General features: G+C 37.8%; 1 pseudogene; it reads left to right on the top strand.

Moving 5' to 3' along the window:
- Positions 1-7,019: 7,019 nt before the first annotated feature.
- LOC115063012 lies at positions 7,020-7,119 on the top strand (annotated as a pseudogene).
- Positions 7,120-10,002: the final 2,883 nt, after the last annotated feature.

Below are 10,002 nucleotides of genomic sequence, written 5' to 3'. Positions count from 1 at the left end.
TCCTACATTCACAGCTCTGACCCATAATTCTTCCTGTCTGAAAGAATTACAGAGAGGGAAATGGAGAGGAGCCTGAGGAAAAGAAGGTCCAGCATCAGGCCCAAAGTGGGATCCAGCTCAAGGGAGGTCCCAAGGCTTGACACTATTACTGAGGTTATGGAGCACTCACAAAAAGGGACCTATCATGACTGCCCTCCAAAAGACCCAACAAGTAACTGAAAGAGTCAGATGCAGATATGTGCATCCAACCAATGAACAGAAGCAGCTGACCCCTGTTGTTGAATTAGGGAAGGCTGAAAGAAGCTAAGGAGAAGGGGGACCCTATAGGAGGACCATCAGTCTTAACTAACCTGGACCCCCAAGATCTTTCAAACACTGGACCACCAAACAGACAGCACACACCAGTTGAGCACACCAGGCTCCCAGCACACATACAGTAGAGGACTGTATTGAGGGCTTTATCAAGGTGCTTCCTTGGGAGAACCTGTGTCATCTTTTCATTCAATGGGTTCTGGGTCTGAAACTGGATCAAGTCTGGAAATTGATTCACAGCAATTTTCCCTTTGCCAAAATCCAATGTAGCCATTCTTTCCTTTGTTAGAGAATGTTTTCTGATTATGTACAGCAAACAAAAGTTCAGTAGACTTGTTATCTGAACTTGTTATCTTGTATGCCTGGAAACACCATGATAGATTGATTAGCCAATATCAAATGTCCATATGAGTCATGCCACCACAAAATTCACACTGCTTGTGCTGACAATTTTCACTTGGGCCATTATGGGCATTATTTTGCCTGTGCTGCATATTACAATAACTATGATCACCTTGCCTTTGTCAATTCAGTTTGGCTACAAGGCCCTGACATCTTGGGGCCCAATGAAACCTGTTGTATTTAATTTATCCAACTGAGCAGCAGTATCTCTGTCCTTAAGTGCTGGCACAAAAAAAAAAAAAAAAAAAAAGGGACAACAGCTAAGGTCTTCAAATGTCTTGGTACCACTTTTGCATCTTATAAGATTAGTGAAGAGCATGTCTTCTGTCTGTTGTGGAGGATTAGATTTTATTTATTTGTTTATTTGTTTGTTTGTTTTGGAGGGGTTCGAGACAGGGTTTCTCTGTGTAGCCCTGGCTGTCCTGGATTTCACTCTGTAGACCCAGCTGGCCTCGAACTCAGAAATCCTCCTGCCTCTGCCTCCTGAGTGCTGGGATTAAAGGCATGCACCACCACTCCCACGCGGAGGATTAGATTTAAGACAGCATTTCCGCCCTAGTATTCAACTACCTTGAGTTTTAAAATTCCTTCCTCAACACTAAGACAAAGGATGTCAGGCATCTTCAATCACTTTTCAGTATGCCATCTTTTGGCAAATATTTTAATCAAATTTTCAAACAAATTTTTGACACCCCCTTTTTTTTTTTAACTGTGCAGGCTTCCATATTAAACCTACAAACTCCACTCAGTGGTCTCATATTAATAAACTTAGCCTGATGTCCACTTTATGTTCCTTCCAATATTATCCCATACCCTTATAATCCATTCCCACACATATTCCCCAGTCTTCTTCTTAAATGAATTAAAACTCATTAAGCTCTTTAGTAATGTAGTGTACTTCCTCAAGGACTCCACATTCTACCTCCCCTTAAGACCCACCTTGATCTTAATTCTGGTCATAGGTCAAGGTGAAACTATTGGTGGGCCCCGATGAGCATCGATATTGTCTGACCTAACATTTCCTTCAGAGAAAGTCGTTGCTGGCTTAGCAGACAATGAAAGATTTATTTCCTCTGTCAAAGATGAAAATGGCGATATTTCAAGAGGTCGGGCTGATGGTAGAGAGACTACTCACACAAGGTAACTCCTTGAGTGTTTATCTCATGAGATAAATCTGAGGGTTTAAAGTTTTCAGCTTTTACTGATGTTATGCTGTGCTTGCAGACAGGAGCCTAGCATGTCCTCTGAGAGGCTCTATCAACATCTGACTGCGACAGATGCAGATACTTATACCCAACCATTGGACTGAAGTTGGGCACACCTAGACAGGAATTAGGGGAAGGAGTGAAGGAGCTGAAGCAGATGGCAATCCCAAAAGAAGACCAACAGTGTCAACTAACCTGGACTCCCTGGAAGCTCCCAGAGACTAAGACACCAACCAGGCAGTATTCGCAGGCTTCTCCAAGGCCCCCTGCACAGATGTAGCAGAGGGCTGCCTTCTCTGGTTTCAGTGGGAGATGAGGCACCTAATTCTGTAGACACTTGATGTCCCGGGGTAAAGGATGCCTGGGGGTTGGGGGGAATAGGCAAAGGGGAGGGTAGATAGGGTGAAGAACTCAGGGAGGGAGGACTGGGATGGGGAACAACATTGGGATGTAAATAAATAAAATAATTAATTAAAAAATTTCAGCTTCAATATGTCCTTCTGTACATCCCCATTCTAAGCTACAGTATCCTATTCTTTGCCAGTTAATGTCCTTACTTTAACGAGCTTCTGTGGCTGGGATTGGATTTTTTTGCTGCAATTCAGCCCACCATAATATGAGGGTTTTGGCTTGATTTTCCACCTGTTGAGTTCTGTGGCTGCTGGAAAGAAGATCCTCTTCTAGTACACTCTTAGCAATCTTTACACTGTTTATGTACACCTGGAACCAGTGAGTTTTATCACTGATTTCACTGTTTTTGTTCACAGTATTCTGAGGTGCTAGACAGTGGTTAATTTTATCACAGAGCTCATCCTTACTCTTTGCCAATTTATTCAGAGATGCAAAGACCAACTGACGACCATCGTCATTTCCTTATTTACCCCAAACTGTCACTACTTTTATACACAAAATCAATAAAGTTCTTGCTTCTCACAATTGATAAATTGGGATAAACAAATGTGTTTATCTCCTTAAGGTTGTAAAGCATAATTCACACTGATGTCTTTTAGTCCTCTCTGAACTCCCAGGAGAGAGACTTCAATAATAGCCCCTGACATCTCTCAGACACTGAGGTACCAACCAGGCAGCATACACATGCTAGTTCAAGGCCCCTGACACATATATAGCACAGAACTGCCTGGTCTGGCCTCAGTGGGAGAAGACTTGCTTAATGCTCTTGAGATTTGAGGCCCCAGGGAGTATGGAGGCCTTGTTGGAGACAGGAGGAGGAGGAATGGGATGAAGAATTGTGAGAGGAAGACTAAGAGGGGGAAATGGCTGTAAAAACATAAAAGTAATAAAATTAAAAAAAAAAGTATATGGACAGTTACTCCATAGTACAATTGGAAGATAGAGTGGATTAGAATCATAATAAACACAGAGAAAGTTAAAAAAAGGTTACAAACAATAGCTACTTTCAGGAGTAGCTGGGGAAATACTATTATATTAAACTATTATATTGTATACTATTGGTGGGTTGACAAGTCTGTCCAGTCTAGTCAAAAGCCTGTGTGTAGGAGTTTCCTCAGAAAACTAAAAATGAGCTACCATTCAATCTAGCCATAGTACTCCTAAGAATAGTCTAAAAAGATTCTAAGACCCAAGATTTCAAAAGATTTGTATGTGTGTGTGTGTGTGTGTGTGTGTGTGTGTGTGTGTGTGTGTGTGAAGCTTGTGGGGGTGTGTTGGAGCTTGCTTACCTGTTCATTAATTGGTGTTACATGTTGTTACTTGTGTAGGAATTGACCTGTGTAAAGGAGAGAGAAAGAGTAAAGGTGTGAAACCAGAAGGGATAAAGGGAGTGATGACTTCAGAGCAAGGCTGCCCCCAGCCAGTGGGCAACTTATGAAAAAAAAAATTAAAGGAAAACTTAGAGTCAGAATGGGGAGATAAAGGGAAGTAGATTTCAGATTTCGAGACAGTCTGGTCTACAGAGCAATTTCTTCTTTCCTGCTGTATGAGGATACAGATGTGGATAGATCTGTCAGTCTCTCCCTGTGTGCCTGCACTCTACCATGTCTCCTACAATAACGATAACGAACTAAACCTCTGATCTGTACACGAGTCTATAATTAGATGTTCTCCCTTATAAGAGCTACTATGCTCATAGTGTATCCTTACCTCAGTACAAACCCTAACTAGATACAGCCACTGGCATTGGTGAACCACTGGAAAGATTATTTTAAATGTCTGTACCTGATGCTTTTTTTTTTTTAATGGTTGGATTACATAATTTTTTTCTTTTTTCTATTAGATATTTTCTTCATTTACATTGCAAATGCTATCCCCAAAACACCCTGTACCCTCCCCCTGCCCTGCACCCCAGCCTAGCTGGTGATTTCTAACCAGCTGTTTTATAGTGGGAATATTGTTATCACATATATTCTTCCCTACATTGAGGTTAGGTGTTTCACTTCTCTTTAATATTCTGTGTTGCTCTTAACACAGGAAGTTCAGGAATGATATTTGCTCTACATGACTTTTTTTAAATTATTTTATTAGATATATTCTTCATTTACATTTCAAATGCTATTCTGAATGTCCCCTAAATCCTCCCCCAATCCTGCTCCCCTGCCCACCACTCCCAATTCTTGGCCCTGCTGTTCCCCTGTATGGGACATTTAAAGTTTGCAAGAACAAGGGGCCTCTCTTCCCAACGATGGCTGACTAGGCCATCTTCTGCTATATATGCAGCTAGAGACATGAGCTTTGGGGGTACTGATTAGTTCATATTGTTNTTCCATCTATAGGGTTGCAGACCCCTTCAGTTCCTTGGGTAATATCTCTAGCTCCTCCATTGGGGTCTCTGTGTTCTATCCTATAGATGCCTATTGGCATCCACTTCTATACTTGCCAGGCACTAGCATAGCCTCACAAGAGATAGCTATATCAGTGTCCTTTCAGCAAGTTCTTGCTGTCATATGCAATAGTGTTTGCGTTTGGTGGCTGATTATGGGATGGACCCCCGGGTGGGGCAATCTCTGGATGGTCCATCCTTTTGTCTTAGCTCCAAACTTTGTCTCTGTAACATCTTTCATTGGGTATTTTATTCCCTATTTTGGGGAGGAATGAAGTATCCACGTGTTGGTCTTACTTCTTGATTTTCTTGTGTTTTGGAGATTGTATCTTAGTATTCTAGGTTTCTGGGCTAATATCCACATATCAGTAAGTGCATATCAAGTGAGTTATCTTGTGACTGTGTTACCTCACTCAGGATGATATCCTCCATATGCATCCATTGGCCTAAAAATTTCATGAATTCATTGTTTTTAATAGCTGAGTAGTACTCCATTGTGTAAATGTACCACATTTTCTGTATCCATTCCTCTGTTGAGGGACATCTAGTTTCTTTCCAGCTTCTGGCTATTATAAATAGGGCTGCTATGAACATAGGGGAGCATGTGTCCTTATTACCAGTTGGAACATCTGCTGGGTATATACCTAGAAGAGGTATTGCTGGATCTGACCGTAGTACTACGTCCAGTGTTTTGAGGAACCGCCAGAGTGACATCCAGAGTGGTTGTACAAGTTTTCAATCTCACCAGCAATGGAGGAGTGTTCCCTTTTCTCCACATCATCAACAGCATCTCCTGTCCCTGAATTTTTGATCTTAGCTGTTCCACGCTATTGTCTCGCCAGCAAGAACGCACGCGGACACCAGGATTCTCTGCAGGCCAGCTCTCCTCTAGCAAGGCAGGTGTCCAGAATTCTGGAGCTCTGATCCTCCTTCTGAGTCCTGGGGTCAGAACCCTCCCTGTAGACCGACTCTCCTCCTGTGATCCTGAGGACCTGCGGTGTGGAGGTTCCTCCAGAGCGTTCTGCTGCCTATGCTGGGGTTATGAAGAGAGATGGCAGGGGTGGCCCTGACAGGACTGGAACCCCGCCTCTTGGTGGGTGGTGTTACTTTGTCCCTTTTCCTGCTGGCACAAGCCCTTCCTGGATTCTCTGGAGTTGATGTTGCGTTCCACTCACCCGTGATCCCGAGGACCTGCAGTGTGGAGAGTCCTCCTGAGGGCTCAGCTGCCTCCGCTGGGGTTATGAAGAGATATGGCGGGGGTGACCCAACCAGACTGGAACCTTAATAGTTCAAATATTCAATTTCTATGAACATTTCTGTTCTATTCCTTCATAATAACATTTGTTTAAATGTCCATAAAACTAGATGCTAGTGACAAGAAATACCAGTCAATGAGGTAATTGGAAAGAAAGACGATTTTTGAATCTTTGGTAGGAATACCTATAAAGAAAAAGTCAATAAAAAGTTTACTTTCAAGTTCTTTTTCCTACTGAAAAATAATTCCAAAATTTAAATACTTAAAATTTTATTTTTATTTATTTATTTTATTTATTTGCATTCAACTTATTGAGATAAACAAGTGATGCTTTTATACATGAATGTGTCAATCATGGAAATGTATTCTCTGCCTAAGAGATTTTTTTTATCTTTACACTGAACCATATATAGTGTTTGATCTTATATATGTATGTGAATGTTTGTGTATATAAAATCTTTATATCTATATAAAGAATCATATATCAATGAATATATACGTTCTGTCTCAAGTATGTTTTGTGCTGTTGTAAGGTATAAGATTTATGTATTTGCCACAAGTAGTTGCCTTATCACAAAAAGCTTTAACTTAGGAAACATTTTATAAGGTCCTTCATCGACTTATTTTTATTGAATTGTGATGTTTCATGCTTCAAAAGCAGCTACATCAAGAAGGGAATGCACTTCTAAAATAGAAGCAACATTTCATTTTTCTGGACTCTGTCAGAATACAATATTAATGCCAAGCTTTAAAAGACTATAAAATATTAAAATAAATTGTTTTCATTATTTCTCACTAACATTCAAAGACAACAGAAGAATTTTATTTTTGCACAAATCATAGATTTTCTTTTTAGAATATCTATTAAATAATTTATTCTTATCTTTATAATGGAATGTTACATGAATATTAAATGAAAATTAGGAAATCTATGATACATGCTAGACTATAAATCAAACTTAATCATATGCTAAAATACAAATTTTGCTTAATTCCATTTGTACAAAATATAGAGTGAAGGAAATATTATAGAAATAAAATGCACTGCATGCTTCTGCAGCACGTAAACTAAAATTGGAACGATACAGAGATTAGCATGGCCCCTGCGCAAGGATGACATGCAAATTCGTGAAGCTTTCCTAATTAAAAAAAGAAAAGAAAAGAAAAGAAAAGAAAAGAAAAGAAAAGAAAAGAAATAAAATGTAGAATAAAATTGCAAATCCTAGGAGAAAGAATGAAGAGAGAGCTACAGGTATTTCTGAGGTCTCTATAGGAGTTTACGGAAAAGGTTCTGAAAGTATATAACTATATTTATAAGCTAATGCTACTATATTAGTTATTAAAAACTGGCTAGAAGGTTAAGCATTCTGTTGTATATTCTATTACAACAAAATACTTGAAAATTGACACTAATGAACATTGGCATGGACATGTTTTATTTAGTTTAATATGTGCAATTAATCTGAGATTAATGCATTAGAAGAGTGAGATTTTTACTTGTCTATGATTACAATATATAAATAGCAATATGCTGTGTCTTTATCTTGTATTACCTTGCCATTTTAAAGACATGTTGTCTTTCAGTAAAGAAGTTACAATGAAATTTCATTTAATCTATATGAAATAAAATTCAAAAAAATTCTTTCATAAATATTATGGCCAAATTTTTTCAGACTATGTCAATAATTTTGTTTGAAGAAAACATTTATTTGTAGAAGTGGAGATTAAAATTAAATAATACTTTTATTGAGCTTAAGATATATTAAAACATACCTAAATAAAATAATGAACATCATTAAGTAATGTACAAACAAGAAGGCTTGCTAATGTTAAATTATGTACTGATATACACCTCTAAACTGAGAACTACCCAGCTGTTATTATCTTCCCAAGATATTAATATTCCAGCTTGGAAGGATGAGGCCCATATTTTCTCAAAACCAGCAAACTATCTATTGTTAGTTGATAGCTTCTGGGTGAGAGAAAGTTCTTTTTTTTTTTTTAAGGGTGTGTGCTCTGGTAGATCAACAATGGTTTAGTGAATGATCACTAGTGAGCATATTAAGAATAAAAATTAGACATGGTGACTTATTTTTAAAGGGGACTATAATAAAATCTGGTAGTATGTAGGTGGACTGGAAGAGTTAGAAGAAGCAATGGGTTGATAAAAATGCATGTTTGGTATTTTCAATTAATAAAAGTAAAATTTTGAACTATAACAAATATACAAGTATAAACATATAAATGTATGTACTAACTATTAATGCAAAAAGGCCATGAATTTTAGAGTAAGGAAATACAATTGAGTGGGTTTAGAGGTAGGAAAGATAAGGGAAAAATGATTTATAGTATTATAATTTCAAAATGATAATAGATCCAAATGAAAATAGTAATATATTTTTAAAATTTATGTTAATAATCATTATTTAATAGTTGTGTGTTGATATTTGATTCTAAGAGAATTTTTAAAATAATGTGACATATTTTTCAGTAAGAAAAACTAATAAAGAAAGGCAATTAAAATAGAAGACAAGGACAGTGGATAAAATGTCATAATTAGTTTAAATTTCACTGAATCTAATTCTTCCATCTTCCTTTGTTTTCCCTTTTTCTCCATCTACCCTCCTTGCCTTCCTTTTACTTTCTTTCTCTTTACTCTTCCCTTGTCATTGTAACAATATTTTACTTCATATTTTTTGCTAGAAAAAAAATCTGTGAAATTGTTTGAAAGATTCTGTAATTATGCATGAATGAAATACAATCTTATTTTATAAACCTACCCCTTTAGGTCATTCATTTTTTAGTTTAAGCTATAACTTATAGCTATTTTAATTTAAAAGCTAGAGGGCTGATATCCAAAATATATAAAGAACTTAAGAAACTAGACATCTACAAACCAAATAAACCCAACTAAAAAATAGGGTATTGATCTAAACAGAGAATTCCCAACAGAGGAAACTAATGGCTGAGAAGCAGTTAAACAAGTGTTCAATGTCCTTAGTCATCAAGGAAATGCAATCAAAACAACCCTGAAATTCCATCTTATACCTGTCACAATGGTTAAGACCAAAAAGCAACAGCTCATTCTAGCAACAATGTGAAGCAAAGCCAGTCCTCCATTGCTGGTGGGAGTACAAACTTATACAATCCACTTGGAGCTTTATAAGAAAATAAGGAAGAGTTCTTCCTCAAGACCCAGCTATAGCACTTCCTGGGCATATACCCAAGAAATACTCCAACATACCACAAGAATTCTTCCTCAGCTATGCTCACCAAAGCTCTCTTCATAATAACCAGCGACTGGAAACAACCTAGGTGTTCCTTAACCAAAGAATGGATGAAGAAAATGTAGTACATGTATACGATGGAATATTACTCAACTATTAAAAACCATGACATCATGAAATTTGTAGGTAAGTGGTTGGAACTGGAAAAAAAAAAATCCTGACTGAGGATCTGGGGATCCAGAAAGACAAACTGGGTACACATTCACTGATAAGTGGATATTAACCAGAAGTATAGAGTAATCATGCTTCAATCCACAGACCCAAAGAAGCTAAATAAGAAGGCCCAGTGAGAAAACCTTGAATCTTACTGAGAAGGAAAAATAGAATAGGTACTGGGGTTGATTCTTCATTCATTCCAGAATCCCTCACACTGGAGGCAATAGGAATTCTTGAAGACTTAAGATGAAAATGGAAGGAGGACTGAAGACAAACAGCATAAAAGTTGATTTTAAAATCATTTTGAAGATAAATATGGCATCTCTGTCTGTTAGACAGTATCTGTACAGAGAATAGCATGTGTATTGTACAGGTGCATCACTTGTCAATTAAAAAGCCTATGGCTTAGGTGGGAAATAGAGGTAGGATATCTGGGAGAGAGAAAGAATTTTGGGACAGAATCAGTCGGGGAATTCCCCTGGAAGATGTGACAAGGACACATGGTACCTGAACACAGGTAAACAAGCATGTGGCTAAGTTACATCTAGTCACAGAGAAGCCTAGATAGATGGCCAAGATAATTGTAAA

Source organism: Mus pahari, chromosome 22, assembly GCF_900095145.1.
Source record: "Mus pahari chromosome 22, PAHARI_EIJ_v1.1, whole genome shotgun sequence".
In the NCBI taxonomy this organism is placed as follows: Eukaryota; Metazoa; Chordata; class Mammalia; order Rodentia; family Muridae; genus Mus; species Mus pahari.
Note: the sequence above shows the minus strand (reverse complement) of the source record. Positions and strands in the feature narration are given on the sequence as shown.